At 36.1% G+C, this 17036-nt stretch overlaps 1 protein-coding gene across 2 annotated transcripts in view; it reads left to right on the forward strand.

The window, feature by feature from the left end:
- The first annotated feature begins 10752 nt into the window (after window positions 1–10752).
- Window positions 10753–17036, forward strand: part of FRRS1 (ferric chelate reductase 1) — a 40933-nt gene continuing 34649 nt past the window's right edge. Inside the window, exons 1-2 of one of the 2 annotated variants that reach the window (XM_036235153.1) lie at window positions 10866–11117; window positions 13176–13376. The gene's annotated coding sequence lies outside the window, so the exon portion shown is untranslated. Of the gene's footprint in view, window positions 10846–10865; window positions 11118–13175; window positions 13377–17036 lie in introns of those variants that run through there. The other variant, XM_036235154.1, reaches the window with a different exon arrangement.

A 17036-nucleotide genomic window follows, 5' to 3' on the forward strand; every position in this document is an offset into this window, starting at 1 on the left:
AGGAGAGAAAAGGAATTATCAGTCCAGGTGCTGGTGAGAAGTAGATTTGAAGTTCTCAAAAGGATCATATATAATATAAAATTATAGTCAGGGTAAAAGAAAAATACAGGGCGAGTGCAATACCCTGGAGTTAGTTACAATTTGGCATCAGAACCACCTCTTGACATGGAGGGGCAAGGAGAGGGAAAAGGTTACCAGAATCTGGAGAATTAGAGCTGTGAGGAGAGACCCACTTGTGTCATTTGGTGACGGACTGAGCCAGTCCATGGAGAGGGAGCTGGAAAAATAAATGTTCCACCTTCCCTTTCCTCCTTGCTACATATCCCTAGTCCTTTCCCGGGCACCCCAGTCCTTCCCATTGGCCAAAGCAATCTGGAGCCAGAGGGCAGGGGAGCCTGTCGATTCAGGTCAGACTGTCAAAGAGTAGGATAGGAGAGGTGGAAAATGCATCTGGAGGGGTAAACTGAAAAAAAATCTGCACAGAGAGAATTACTGGAGTGATGACCTTGAGTAAGTGAGAGGAAACGACCTGGTGGACAGGTGGAGGGATTTGCCTTACATAGGACACCTACAGTTCACGCTCAGGACAGGAGAGAAGGCAGAGTGCCAGGGTACAAATGCTGCTGGGTTGGGTGATGTGATGGTAAGAGGTTAGGGATATTTTTCTCTTCCAATTTCTTCAAGTTTCCCAGTGAGTTAAGAGGCAAGATCATCAGCTTGACCATGAAATATTTGTGTGTGTGTGTGTGTGTGTGTGTGTGTGTGTGTGGTATTAAAGAAGCTGGGCACACTTATAATTACTAAGTCTTTGCTTGGTGGAGACTGCCTATGCTTTTACACTTTTGCCATTTATCTTTATTGCCCTGTGCCCTCATAAACGTACTCTTTTCTAGTTAGACTCATCTCCTCATGACTCCAGTGTCCTCCAAGCTAACACATTTACATCCTTTTGTCTGAAATAAACTATATCTATCTCTTTACCTATTCATGTTCAATGTCTAATTTCAGGCATACTGCCTCATGAAGCCTACATGAACTTCATCCCACACCATCATTTGTCTTCAATGCACTTTATTGTAACTTGTAGTGAATACCACACACTTCTGGCTTTGTTTTCTAACTGTTTCCTGTTATTCCTGGTGTCTGAAGTTGATTGTAAGATCATCTATGGCAGAAAACATTTTTTTTGTCATCCTCTCACAGTGATGAGTGCAGACTTGGAATAATTGCTCATTAATAATTATTGCACACAATAGTCACTCAGAGCCTGTACCAAATATGGAATAACCATGTATTATATATATGTTGTGACTACCTCTTGAAAGGAAAAAAAATGACTAGCTAACTATTTGATTGTTGTTATTTCTGTAAAACCAAACATGACTATTCAGATTATCAAACCTGAAGTCACACGCAACTTTCTACTTCTTTGTCACATCTAGACGGACCTAAAAATATGAGGCTTTTTCACTTTTGCAAAATCAGACTGCCTTTGTAGGATGTCCCAAGATCAAACAAATCACGACATTGTCAAGAATCACCTCTCGGGGTGTGGATTATTAAGAAGATATAGGATAATCAGAAAGAGTCTTATTAATATTTCTGAGTTTGTTTATAAACTGAGATAATAAAACTTCTCTAATAATAAAGCTTACTTGGAACAATCTGATCTATAGAGTTACCCCCTATTATTTTAATGTCAGATCTACCTGCTCTGACTGGGTTATGTCGACTGAATTTCTGTATAGTATGTACATGAATATGTGAGTGTGTGTGCGTAGCCATGTGTATGTGGCACTAAGCCTTTCTCCTTCATATCTTTTATTTGCAGAGTAATAACCCCCTTTTGTTTGACAATTTTTCTCCTCCAATCATGTCAACTCTGAACTATACTGGCTTTACACCAGTCCAAATATGACACTGTTTTAATTAAATGTAGCTCTGAAACTTCGGCTGTTCGTACTTGATAGGAGACATCTTCCTAAGTCCCTGTTTTAGGGGGCCTCATTTTCCCCTTCCTAAGATCCTTACTACTGTCATAGGAATTGTGGGAGGAATACAGTGAACTGTGTGGGTCCTCACTCTTCAGGGGTAATGCTTTATAGGTAGTACTTTACAGGTGAGTAGGTAGAAAGATGCTATTTACTTTCCTCTCCTTCGGATGGATGATCAGACAGTAAGGAAAACGCGGGTTGCCCTACAGGTAAATTTGCTCACTATCTTCAGTTGCTCATAATACTTAGAATTTCCTGGTATCTACTGCCACCATGTGGATATTTACAATTACTGAATTCAAACTTGAGTGTTTCCTTGTTTAGGCTGATCCCAAGCCAAAATACAAAGAATTTTAAGTTTGTTTTAGTGCCCTTTAGCCTCAGATTGTCTCTGAAGTCCCCTCTAGGTTTCCTGTGCTTTTGTACTCACGATTAGGTTCCATTATTAAGTGCTGGCACTCTGTAAAGCTGTTTAAAATCAAACTGACTTATCAAAAACTAAAAGTTACTGAAGTATAACTTTTGATAAATTGGATTGAGGCAGAGAGACTCAAAAATGGTCCCCAATTATTTCGGTTTCCTGGTATTCACGGCCTGTGTAACCCCTTCATCTTGAGTGCGGTTGGGACCTGTGACTGGCTTTTAGACAACAGAAGATGGCGGAAGTGATGGGACGGGCATTTCCCGGGAAATCTAAGAAGCCCGGGGGTGTGGCTTTAGCCCATTAGAGGGATCAGACTTGCCTATGCCAGTTTATTCCTGCATGAAAAGTCCCTGAAGGCTTCTGTACTCCTTTCCAGAATTCCTCTGGATCAGCACAACTAGACATTCCATTACTACCCCCGCCCCACACACCTGCCCCATTTTTCTTGGTTTTCAGGATTTCTTTTTTTGGCCACACATTTCTGCTCTCATTTCCCAACTAATTTGATTAAGGACCAGGTTTTAATTTGTTTTTCTTGTTTTGATATTGTTGCCTCAGCAGGATTTCCCCATTTGGTATTTGCTTTCAGGTTTCATGCAACTAAAGGCTTTTTGCTCCTGTAGTCAACTTTGGGGCACTGCCCAATAGACAAACTCCCATTTCCCCTGGGGGTGGGGTAGGGATTGAAGAGTGGGAATCACATCCCTCTTCATTTACTGTGTTCTAGGATTATTTTCTATTCTCAGAACACACGACGCTATTTCACATGTTTATGAAACTGGTGGTGTTTGTACTCCCATTCTTTCTGTCTAGGATGCCCTCCTGTGGTCTGACGGAAAACACCCGTCTGTGTTTTCTTCTTTGTGAAGACTCACGCAAGTGACAAGGTGTTGCTCTCTTGACTTCTACAGCTTTTTCTTTTTATGTACAATTTTTGAAGCAAGTAGCACACCATTTACATTGGTTATTTAATTAGATTTCTGTCCAGCCTACTAAACCAGGAGATCCTGAGGGCTAGGACTTTGTCTTATTTATTGCTTTATGTTCATTGAATTTAAAATTATACAACTTTGTAGGTTTACCCAATGCAGAAAAAAGATTCTTGCAAAAATGGTTGGGTGAGCCGCCAGTTTTCATTATAAATGTTACCCTGACTGTATAATGTTTTATGCATAAAAGAAACCAATGACATTTTATTCAGTCAATAAATCTATTCTCATTCTGGCCGTGGGGAGTATAATTTCTTTTCAGTTTTAAGACTACTTTACATTTGTATATATTAAAATCTCATTTAATAGAATGGAACCCAAGTTATCTTAAAAATAAATGACATTTTAAAAAGTCACATAGCCTAAGAGCTACAAAGCCAAATTTTATAGTAAATTATACTATTCTTTCACTATTTTAATTTGGTAAATAAAAAACTTGGTTGTTATTTAATAGATATAGGTTATTACTAAATAGATGCTATTTTCTTCCTTGATTTTTTTTCTCTTTTTCATTTGCTTTAATTAATTTAATAACAGGTATGGTAGAAATTTAAATGTAGTATAATCCTAATAACCAAGACTTGACTTTCTGTCCTGTCTCTGGGTGATCAATGGAAATTTTATTAATGATCTGGTAGAGATGAGACAAACTGTCAATATTTTACTTTGATCCGTGGCGCCATCTCTGTGGCATATAATTACAATGCATTAATGTTGTCATGCTAAATTAAAATGCTATAAAAGAAAAACGTGTAATTAAAAAGGATACAGAATGTCAGCCATGCTTTCATTATAGTCTGTAATCTGGCCTTAAAATGAACCGAAATTCAAATCAAGTCTGTGGAGGGTAAAACAGAAGAAGTGGCCTTCTAGGTATCTTTTCGCTACTTAAATGAAGGTAAGATCTTACATTTGACATCTGTTTTTTAAGTACCTAAAAAGAGGAATTGAAAGTAATGGCACAGTCCCTACTCTAGGGATTGCTCACAGTGAGTGTGAATTTTCAACCCTCAATATTGACTACTTGGCATAATGTGTTGAGAAGAGTCTGAAGCCATGTCTGGGTTTAGCTGTAAAGAGTATGAATACTACTTACGATTAATGATCACTGTTTGAGTATGGGAATGGCAACTTATGTAATGTGTATTTTCTCACTCTAATGTAAGATATTGAAGGCAGTTTTATCAGTAAGTTTTCAAGATCATTCTGGTGTCAGTGCAACGAGATATTATCTCATGAAAACATCATGACAACCCCACTTCTGTATCATATTTATACAAATAAAGAAAGTGAGATGAGGGGGGTTAAGTAAGTTGCCTGAAGTCAAGCTGGAATTTCAGCCTAAGTGAGTCTGACGTCAGAGAACATGATTTTTTTAAATTGGCCATGATGTTATTTTATAATGGAGAAACTAACATTAGTTCTGGTTATCAGATAAGTTTCATGGATGAATTGGGACTTTTGCTAAACCTCAAAGACTGTCTTGTATTTAATAGGCAGGAAAAAAGGAGCTAAGGGGACAACATGAGCAAGGACTCCATGTTTAATGGATTGGTTTAGTCAGCAGCACCTGCTGGGATAGCAATGAGAATGTTGTAAGTACGGCCAGATGACGGGATGCTTTAAATGTCAGGGAGAGTAGCATGCATTTAACTCTATAAGCAATGCTAAATCGCAATACATAATTGCCAAAAGCAATACTTGAGGAAGACTAAACTGATGTTGGACTCTTGTTGGCAGGGTTAATGGTGATCCTGAGGTATGAAGTTAGAGAGATTAATTACAAGGCTACTACTGAAGTCCAAAAAAATTGAACGTACAAAATTATAGTGTATACCTTATATCGAACAATTTTTATGTTTAGGCAATGAACTAAGTACTTTACATGTATTGTCTCAGTTAATACTCATGCCATTATGAGGAAAGTATTATCATCTTCATTTCACAATGAGGAAACAGGTTCAGAGAGGTCCGGATTATTATAAAGTTAGTGATGGAGATGATCTTCAAATCCTGGGTGATCTGGTTCCAAAGTACCATGTCCCCCTGTTTAGAATAAATAAGTAGGAAAGCCTGCATGTGCATGTTGACAAAGGAGGAACTGATAATTGACTTGCTGAGACATTAAAAGCAGTTTGTTTCAACATTTGGGCTATTCCTCATAGTAAGAAATACATTTTACCTTATAAACAAGGACATATCTACTCACAGATATAATCGGAATAAACTTATTACTACCCTTATCATATGTAATGCACTCTAATATTTTAATTTTATTTCATTAAAAATTTTCACAATCCACTAATACATGAGTTGTGGCTCTGAGTTGAAAAACTCTGAGCTGTCAGATATGCAAGGGACAAAAAAGTTGAAAGTCATCTCTAGCTTTAGCTTGACTGTTGAAGAGAATGGGTTCCACCGATTGATAAAAATGAAAGAGAAATTGGGAAGGGGAGTTGATCCATTTCCTGTGGTTGCTGTAACAAAATACCACAAACTTGGTGGTTAAAACAATGGAAATTTATTCTCTCACAGTTCTGAAGACCCAAAGTCCAAAACTGGTATCACTGGGCCAAAATCAAGGTGTTGGCAGAACCACACTCCCTCCAGAGGCTCTAGGGAAGATGTTCCTTGTCTCTTCCAGCTTCTTGTGGCATTCTCTGGCTTGCAGCTGTATCATTCCAGTCTCTGCCTCCATGGTCACATTATCTTCTCCTCTCCTTTTGTGTGTCATTTCCCTCCTTCTCTCTTTTAAGAACACTTCTGATTTTAGTTAGGGCACAGCTGGATAATCCAGGATAATCATCTATCTCAAGATCCTTGACTTAATGACATCCACAAAGCCCCTCTGCCCCCCGCCCCCCTTTTTTTTTGCCACGTAAGGTAACCTTCATAGTTCTAGGGATTTGAATGTGGATATCTTTTGGGGGGCCATTATTCAGCCTAATAAAAGTGTTGACAGAGAAGAAAATGTAGTGAGCTGAGTTTTTGAATAGTGCGACATTCAGTTATCTTGGAAGCACGTATGAAAAACAAGACTTGAATTTACTAATATACTAGATGTTTATTAACAGCAAGGAGAAACTTGAAATTTTAAGAGTAGATGCATTTATACAAGCACAAACCAAACTCATCTTCATAAAACATACAATGTTGGGTATTGGACAAAGAGTGAGCTCAGCACAAATATCTGGAAAGCAAGGAGAAATGTGTGTCTACAGGCATATGAATTTATCAGGTAATTGAGTTTCTTTTTCTGTCTCTCTGTCTCTCTGTCTCTCCCTCTCTCTCTCCCTCTATCATCCATCTAAGATATCACAACATACGAGAGTACATACAGAACCACTTTTTTCTTACAAATATAAGTTAGTACCTAGCACAATATTTGCCATATAGTAAGTGCTTGACACAATATTTGTTGAATAATTGTGATATATATATATATATATATATATATATAATTTTTTTTTAAAGTAATCTCTCATTCTAAAAGTATATGCTTTTTTCCTGGCCTGTTATGTATCTCTTCTTGGCTGTCAGAATCCTGCATTCAGAATTTGGCACAAGACCTTAGAGAATCTGTAGTTCTGGTTGTAACCTTTCATTTTTATCCTTGAGGTAACAAAATAAGAAAGAATAAATGATTTGTTCAAGATAATCTACTGCTCTTTTCACTACACTCTGCTTTTTCATAGTCATTTTAAGGAAAGCTTCTCTTGAGTTTATCTGTCAACTTGAAGAAGCAGTACTATTCTTTACTAGAAAGGGGTAGTACTCTAGGTCTTTTTCCTTTTGATATTTTTCTTGAAAGCAAAATGCTTCATTCTACTGGGACACAGAACCATTTATCTAATCACATCCTGATATAGTAGATTGAGGCGTTATTTCTATTTCTGCTTCCTGCCACAACTTTAGAAATGTGTGATTGTATTTTTATTTTATTTTATTTATTTTATTTTATTTTATTTTATTTTATTTTATTTATTTTACTTTATTTTATTTTATTTTATTTTATTTATTTTATTTTATTTTATTTTATTTTATTTTATTTATTTTATTTTATTTTATTTTATTTTATTTTATTTTATTTTATTTATTTTATTTATTTTATTTTATTTTATTTTATTTTATTTTATTTTATTTTATTTTATTTTATTTTATTTTATTTTATTTTATTTTATTTTATTTTATTTTATTTTATTTTATTATCACCATGAATTGAGAGAGAAGGACTTCTGGTATTTAAAAGCTGGGGTCAGGAACGTTTATACATAGTGTGCCACACAAAGGGATATCTCGCTTGAAAATTCAGAGAAGGCAATGTCCTATTCCAGCAAAGAGCTTCCGTCTGTGTATTTACACTGGAGTAAATGACTTCAGATCATCTCCAAATGGTTTTATAGTCGGGAAAAAACCCCGTGAAAATAGTATTTTTGAAGAGATTAATTTTATCTAGATAAGTCAGAACTGGATCTCAGTAATGTTACTTTTCTGAAGATGCAGATAGCTCTGGCCAAGGGTGTGGGCAAAGGGGTAGATGTTTTTTAGGATCAGTCATTATAGAGAAGTCACATTATGTAGAGCAATTTAAGGAATAGGCTGTGTTTAGGGGAGCATAATGTGAAATGACCTTGAACTGGTGAGTGAGAAAAATGTGAACAACGTAGCTCCCAGGAATCTGATGCTGAGAATGATGCTGTAAAGTCAGAGAACAATTAAAATATGAATTTAGTGATCAGAGTTTGGTCAGAAGTCTATGGATGATTTTGGAACAATTTATTATGTATACCACTGGAAAGATGGGATCATTCATTTACAGAGTCACCATTAAAACATTTGTTTTCCTTTTAACTAACATTTATTAAATATTTATTTTTGTGCTATGTGCCGCACTTTGTAGATATTATTTCATTTGATTATCTGTCTATGGAATCTGGACATTCATTCAGTAATAAGCAGCAAGTTAAGTGAAGATTTTTTTGAGCAGGAGAATTACATGATGTAAGTTATACTTTAGAAAGATTAATATGATAGAATGTATGATGGCTAATTAGGTTGATGAGAAACTGGAGGCGCTTAACAGATAATGGAGGGTTTGGATTTCTTGAGTTGAAACAGGGTCCGCTCAGTTCAAGATATTCTACTTGAATGTAATGTTTTAGGAAATTCTGAGTATAATGGAAAAGGAAAGTTTATAAGTTTGGTCTATGAGACCTCACCTGGCAGTGACATTCAGTGTAGAGAGTTAGTAGATCTGTCTTAGAAAAATGTCTGCTACTCTTCTCTGCCTGACTTTGGGCCATCTAATGAGCCACACACGTCTTTAGCATTCTCAGCCATATAATGTCAATTCTACTTGGAGTCATTGTGAGACTTAGATAAGATAATATATGCATCTTGATCGAGGTGCTCAATAGATGGTGATTATTGTTCTTGCTATACTTTATTTTCCATATTCATTTTCATTCTCCCATGAGTATACAGTGGAGTTTTTCAGTGGCTACATGCATTATATGATATAGCAGCAGATTGAATAAGGAAGCAGATATAAAAATTCAGCTGTCATATACCAATCCAGGCAGTAAAAAGATTTGCAAAAATATAAACAATGCTACTTTTCTCACTAAATTTTTAGTTTTGAGAACGATCATAAAAGCAACATAAAAATATTATGTTAACATGTAATGAGTTTATTGTCATTTAAAATGAATTTGTGAATCAGTATTTAAATACTTCTGTTTCAAATTTTAATACAATAGATATTAATATATATCACCCAGATAAACAAAAATCTCTTTGAGGTTCACAATAATGTTTGAGTTGCAAAAGGGTCCCAAAAACAGAGTTTGAGGGCAGCTAGAGGCAAGAGAGTGGGATCTTGGAGGGTAGTGCCAACTACTCAGAGTCCAAGACCCACTGAACATTTTAATCAACTTGGTTTTCTCTGTGACAGCCACAAGTAGCTGATGAAGAAAGAGCCTGGTAGGGAGAGATAAAGAAAGACTTTATGCCCGGAAAGGGTGGTTTTGGATAGAGCTAAAACTTCACCATTCAGTTCTTTCCACGATACAGCATTGGAGAATGCTGTGGGATGAAAGATCATGATAATGTCTTCTGAGAATTATTTGTTTTATGGTCTTTTTATCATGCTTTTGGCATATGAAGTGTCTACTCACTGGGGGCTATTCCTGGAAAGGGTCTATATATAACTGCAGAAAGCTGTGCCACCATCTGAGGCTTTACATAGTAGGACTGAAGATCAACTAACTTAGTTTTAATTTGCTCCCATTCCAAGCCGCTGTAGGGTAGAAAATCAGCTCTGGGTCATCTTTATTTAAAGCCTCTCTCTGAAATCCTGTAGAGAGGGGCTTTTGTTAATTATAATTCTTGAGGAGAAAGATTACAGCAATGGTGGCTTTTCCCTCTCTTATCACCTTTTAAAATGGTTTTAGAGAATTTACTAGTGTTGATAGTTAACCAGTAATCACAAGTCATGGCATGTGTAACAGTCTATTTTCCAGACTGCACGTGTTAGTCATAGACTGAAGTGGAGTGTTTAATATCCTCAGATACATTTTCCTTTCGTAGCCTTATTTCTTCCTCTTTTTTTTCTTCCTCCTCCTTCTCTTCCTTCTCCTCCTCCTCCTCCTCCTCCTGCTCCTCCTCCTCCTCCTCCTCCTCTGCCCCCTCCTTTGCAAAAAAACCTTCTAAAAAAGAAGATTAAAGGCTTAAAAAAACAAAACAAAACAAAACCAAAACTCCTAAATTGCAGGGTAATTTTGCAAAATAATTTTTTTTCTTTATATCATTCACATTTTCAAAGGTTTCAGTTCTAGGCATTTATTCTTTTACACTTTTGCAGTTAATTGAAACAATTTGCTATTTACTGTCATTTCCTAGATAGGGTTGCCAGATAAAATAAAGGACACTCGAGGTAAATTTGAATTTCAGAAAAACAATGGATCATTTTTTAGTATAAATATGTGCCAAATATTGCATAAGACAATGCTTATACTAAAAAATGATCGGTTGATTATCAGAAATTCACATTTAATCAGGCATCTTAAATTTAGCGAATTTGCTAAATTTGGCAACCATACCTAACCATAAGTAGGTTATTATTTTCTTTGTCTTTACTTAGCATTATATAGGACAGGTATGTATTTTCAAATGATTTTATATTAAAGACAAAACCATTATTTTCTCTTGTTGAAACAATAATCAGGTAGCAAAAAGTGTTCCTTTGCATAAAACAGAAGGCTTAATTCCCAGAAATGGAATCCAGAAACGAGTACAGGTCTTGCAAATCAAGTCGCACAGCCTAGTTTGGGAAAAGTTTCCTCTGGTTACTGGATAAACTGGCTCCACCCAGCTGCTGAAATGTGATACGAGTTGTTAACAAAACAGGAAGTTGGCTAGGCAGTCTTTGCTTCTCAAGGTAAGTGTCTCCTGTTTTCATGTGAGAGCTTTTTGCAAAGTGTTTAAAAATTGAATCCAGCTAGGTGACAGCCTTGAGAGCAGGCACCTGTGCTGGCTGGGCCGTTGGCGATGCAGGATGGATGCTTTGTTAACGAATATGTTATGGAGCAGTATTGAGCGAATGAGTGTCTCTAACAAGCCGAGTTAAGAATGTGTCCTGTGACTTTGACTAACGAGCGCTAATCCCAAGAAAGGGTGATTATAAACAGAGACTCTTTGGGATCCTGAAAGGTGGTAACTTTATTCATCCACAGTGTGTGCGCGCGTGCGTGTGTGTTTGTGTGTGTGTGTTTTAATTTTAAACTATGGCAACTCCTTTTTATATTTAAACTTGATAGCATAATTATCTATATGAAGGTTACTTAGAGCCTTATTTGGCTTTTAAAGTGTCCGTTCATCTAGCAATTTCAGCTTCCACCACCCCACACCACTGGTGTGCTTTTATATTTTCAGAGAGGCTCTGGGGTGACGAGGTATTACCTCTGCCCTTAATTTTTTTGCATCTTGTCATGCTGCCCAAGGGGCAAAGGGGATTTTTCAATTTGTAAATGAGTTATCAGGAATATTTCTTTACACAGCTAAACTTTTCAGTTAAGATATTTTCTTTTTCCTCTTAATTAAAAATGTAGAAAAATGGTGGTATTGTACTTGGATAGTGCAGAAGTGGGAGACTAAAACTGGGATCTGTTGGTTTATTGGAAACAATGAGCTAAACTTTCTAAAGGATGGTTTTGTTTAAAGGGATGAGTTCTACTAAATTGTTTAATAAGCCAATAAGTTTATTCTTTTGGCTAGTTGTACCTTTGCACCTGTCCATTTACGTGTTAGAGTCTCTGGAGTTCCCACTGTATTGGCGCTGTTTTCAATGAAAGCAGGATGCATTTGCTGCCTCCAGGCGTTTGCCAATAAGACACATTACCAGTTGTAGAAGCAAAATGTGATAAAGTTTTTTTTGTATTAGCAAAAAGCAAAGCTTATGGACTTCCTGCGAAGTGAGTGATTGCTTCGGATTGGTGAAATTAGGCGAGACCTCAAGCCAGTTTTAATGGAAGACCTGTTTTGTGGTGGGCACTGTGCTAGATGTTTGTTTCATAGATATTATTTAATCTTCACAAAGACTCTTTATATTGGTTGCATTGTCTCTAAAAAAACTAGAAAACGAAGGCCTGGCGAGGTTAAATAATTTGTCCAAGGTAACGTGGGACTGCTAGGTTCAATCTAAGTCTATGTGGTTTCAAAGTCCACATTGTTCACTGTCTCATAGAACACGATAATAGTTCATGGTATTTTAACTGGACCTTAGAAGAGGGGTAGAGGTTTTCTTTATTAAGACAAAAACAAACAGAAACAGTAAGAAACAGCAGATGTGGTAGAATCTCTGAAAAATCAAGCCGATGTCACCTTTTGTAAAGGGACATTTACATTTATAAGGATCATCTCCCTTCGTGAAGGTGTCTCCTTCACTGTACCAGGCCTGCCTTCACTATCATGAAGGCAGGGACTAAATCTGCATAGCCATCTTACCCTTGTCTATGGTGCTTTCCCTGGTAACCTTCCATAACTGACTCTCCACCCAAAACATCTTTTGTCTTTAGCTGAAAGTGGTACTTAAGGTGATGGCTTTCAATTTTCGAGAGTTCCTAGGTCTCTCCTATATATATACTAGAGGTTGAATTTGTTTTTCTCCTGCTAATGTCTCATGTTAATTTGATTATTAGTCCAGCTAGAAGAACTTAAAAAGGTATAAGGAAAATTATTTTTGTGCCCCAACAATTCAATTGTCAATTAAAAAAAATGTTATTTCCCTGTGCTTCCTGTTGTGAAAATGGAGTCTGAAACTTTTTTATCAGGGCAAGTGGAAATGCTGACCTATTTTTCAATTTCTCTATAATTAGAGATTCATCTACCAAAGTTAATCTAATTCTTGATGTGGGAGTTTTCTAAGAAGGTAAAGTTAAATCACTAGAAAGAAGGGGAGCAGATTTTCTGAAGTATTTCAGAAGGCTTGAACAAATTAAATGAGGATGAAAGAAATATATAAAAATTTTAGTCCAACCACAATAGTGTTTAGATGAAATTAGCACATACTGGTGATATGGAAAGTTAGTAGTGATAATAAATAATAGTAATTACTATTTATTGACAGCTTAGTGTTTTTAGACCTTGACTAGTTTTTACACCCATTCTTTCAGCAGTTCTATGAAAGAAATCTCTACATGGTTTATCAGACTCGTAGAGTGGACTCAACATTCTGAATTAGGCTAATTTAGATTTCAATTCTTTTCACAGTATACCCCTACTCACACAGTTTATTATGAATTTTGGATCCTTGCTGGACTTGTTTACGTTGTACATCCCTCTCTCTCCAAGAAGGGAGCAATGACGTCAAGTGAAAAGAACATGAATGTTGGTGTTAGATCTAAGTTCTAATCCTAAAAGTATCTACCCATCAGTGTATATCCCGACCTCAGCTTCATTTCTAAACTGAAGGTAACATCTGCTTGTAAGGATTACATTAGATGTAACATCTACCAGGTTCTCACCAAATGCTTGTTTCTTTTCCTTTTTCTCCACATTACGTCCCCCTACTTTCCCACTCTATAGTAAAACTGTAATTCTTTTTGTCATAGAAATTTTATTGCTTTCTGTATATCTTTTGTGTTTCGCCTTAACTTTTTTGACTTTATCAATCTATTTATACTTCTATGGTTCTATCTATTTTTCTAAAACTCTTTTTGCCTAATTTTGCCACTCTGGGTATAAACACCTATTTCCACCTCTAACCTGTCCCTCTGATTATAGTACAAAGCCCACCAGGTTTGCCTCATATTTTAGTTGAAAAGCTGACCATACAAATGTGTCCAAAAATACATTTCTAATTCAGCTTGGAATTTCAATTTTTATTTTCCATTTGTTTACTGAATATAAATGAAGGAGTCTTCAGTTAGAAATAACTTATAAATATTTATTTAAGGGTCTAAGAGTTTGCAAACCATAAACACAACTAGGCAATAACCAGAGTGTTCTTCAGAAGAAAGAAAAGATGAGGGTTCTTATAGTAACAAGTGCATTCTTGAGAAGAATCAGTCCTGCATTCTTAGCCTCTGGATTGGGCTGAGATGATAATCCTTGGGATGACTGGGTGTCTGGATAATGAAGCCAGGTGGTCTAGATACGTGAACATTTGTTAAGGGACAAAAAAGGGGCCCATTTGCCTATGTATACCTAAGCCAAAGAAGAGACACATGCAAGTTTTGCAGCAAAAAAGGTAAGGCTTATTTAGAGAGTTGCAAGTTCCAGAGATACAGGTGAACTATTGCTCTCAACAACCTGGCTCCCCAGGTGTCTCGGGAGTATAGATTATATAGGGAGAAATCACTAGTCATAGAAACTAAGGGAGTTGGGGTCATGGGTGCTACTGATTGGAGGATTGGAGAGGGATACGGTAATTGATTATTGTGTCCCTTTCCGGAATCAGCCATGGCTCTTTGACCAGTGGGGTTGTTCCACCTCGGGCCTGAGGCTGAAACACATCTAAAGCCAAGATGTTATCCTTAGTCTAAAGTTCAACCAAAACCTATTATTCTCATGGTTATAGACCTGAGGCTCAGTTAATCTTGTGTCCTAAAGCTTAATGATTGAAGGAGCAGGCACGCAGAGGAGAAGGGTTGAAAAAAACAAGTGAGTCACAGTGCCATTATCTGGGCAAATCCCACTTGAATCAGAGAACAAAAAAATGTGCAAGAAAGAAAGGAAGTTTGTGTGCAGTTACACATTCTTTCATTAGTTCTTTAGGGGGTGATCAGAGGGTAATCGAGGTTTGATGTATATTTGGGCGTTGATGCAGGACTGGAAAGTTCGACAGTTTAAGTTTCCAGGCTCACTAAAACAAAAAATAGAGTTATATGTTCAAATCTCAACCTACTTGATTTTAATAATTTAGCAGCTTGATTATAGTGACTTCATTTTACTTTTCACTCTATTCCTCACAATAGAAGCAATATTATAAATGGCGGTTCTGTTTCTATACCAAAAGCCTAGAAGCAAAAGCATGTTTAACTCATAAATTAATTGAAACATTCTATTCTTGTGACAGAGTAAAAGAAAATAATGTCATTGCAATTCTAGTAATAAAATAAAATGAAAACAGTATTCAGTAAGAAGTAATTATTTACCTTAAGCATTGTTTGTAGAATGTAGTTGATGGGAATTTTGAAAAGAACATTCAAGTGTTTTAGGGATTGCAGTGTTTTTATATTATGGTTAATAAAATTTTTTTTTTCTCGTGTAGAAGGTCACTGTGAGAATACTAATTTATTTGTCATATTAATAGGATTTGTTAGGCTCAAAAGTGGAATAAGAAAGAATAAGACATTTTCCATTTGTTAAATCCACCTTCTATCTCCAAAATCCTCCCTGTTGGTTGTTTGTTTGTTTCCTCTTTAGTTCTGAGAACTCTCCTTTTTTACTGAAATCTCGCTACTCTTAATTTAGAACTTAACTCAAAGCTGAAACTTAAAGGTCTATATATGCTATAAAGCAGGGGTCCCCATTCCCTGGCCGCAGACCTGTACTGGTGTGTGGCCTATTGGGAACCAGGCCATACAGGAGGTGAGTAGCTGGAGCTTCATCTGTATTTGCAGCCGCTCCCCAGCGCTAGCATCACCGCCTCAGCTCCACTTCAGATCATCAGGCATTAGATTCTCATAGGGGCACCGGTCCCTGGTGTCAAAAGGTTTGAGGACTGCTGCTGTAAGGGAATGTTTTTTAAACTGCAGATCAAGATCTTTCGGTAAGTTGTGAAATGACAATTCAGTAGGATGTAACCAGCATTAAAAAAAAAGGAAGTAATAGAAAATACATGAGTTTATCAAGTATGTAGGGGTAAATAATATTTCTTGAAGTGTTTTTTGGGTCATAATGTAAAAATATTTCTTACTTTGGGTGTAATAAAAAAATTAAATAAACTCACTACATCTAGCAAAAGACATCCTTTTCCAAATTATTTAGATATTTTATAGTGAACACTTTTGGTTAGGTTTTTGCTTTTTTTGTGGCTCATTCTTCATATTAAGAAAATCTTGTTACCTCATACCAAAGCACCAATTAACACTCACATCTTGGGTGATATGGAGTGGGTGTTACCGGGCAGAGTTCCCACAATTTTTTGTTGTATGTAAACTTTAGAACTTCTTTGATGCCTTAATTTAAAATAACCGACTAGCAGTAAGAGCTACAGCTTTAATGCAATATAACTAGATTTGATTAGTTATTTGCTAGCTTACTCATCTGACATGGTTTTAAAAGCTGTGCTTTCCCTCCTTTTTTATTTATCTCACCTGTTCTTAGAGTTCCACAATAAAAAAGACATTTAAAGGCCAGTTTATTAAAAAATTCCTTTACACATCCTGCTTTTTCTTACATCTAAATATTTTTCAGTTGGATTCTTCTCATTTTATTTGAGTTTTACTTTATAGTAATGAATATACTGTCTTGAGTATCACTTGACTCTGTGGTCTATAATCACAACAATACTTACATATTCATCCAAGTACAGGGATTTTTAATTTAAATAATAAAGAATACATTTGTTTTGAAGTCTTTGTGTGAGGTGTATGTAGAACATGGAATAAGCAGTCATACATTTTTACTAAGTGCCTGCTTTTTAGGCAAGAAATAAAACTATAAATTTCTTCATATGTGGGAATATTTCATTTACAGAATCAGGATAACCTCTCTTAATTTTGAACCAGTAGGTCTATATTTGCCCTGGGATGACAAAATGCAAACTACAATATCCTTTGTTCTATTCTCTATATTCGTACCCATGGTAAAATGTGAATATAGAAACTTGTAAAAGTCACAGGAAATCAGTGAGAGTTTTTTTTTTCCAGTGCTTGAAGGATGACCTTGTAACTCATAGCTCATTATCCATGTTCTATAATTTTAGTTTAAATGTTTCCATGAATAACTCCTTATTCCCTTTCATAACTATGCAAACTGTTGGCATAAGTTGGCTAATGAATTAATGTATTAGTTTGGAATAAGGTTGTTCCTTAAATCATCGACTGCAAAATCATCATTAGTCACTGTAATGAAAATAGAACTTCACCTTGGATAGTCAACATCCAACCAAGAACAAAGAAATTG

This window comes from Rousettus aegyptiacus, unplaced genomic scaffold (genome assembly GCF_014176215.1).
Source record: "Rousettus aegyptiacus isolate mRouAeg1 unplaced genomic scaffold, mRouAeg1.p scaffold_m13_p_17, whole genome shotgun sequence".
Classification (NCBI taxonomy): Eukaryota; Metazoa; Chordata; class Mammalia; order Chiroptera; family Pteropodidae; genus Rousettus; species Rousettus aegyptiacus.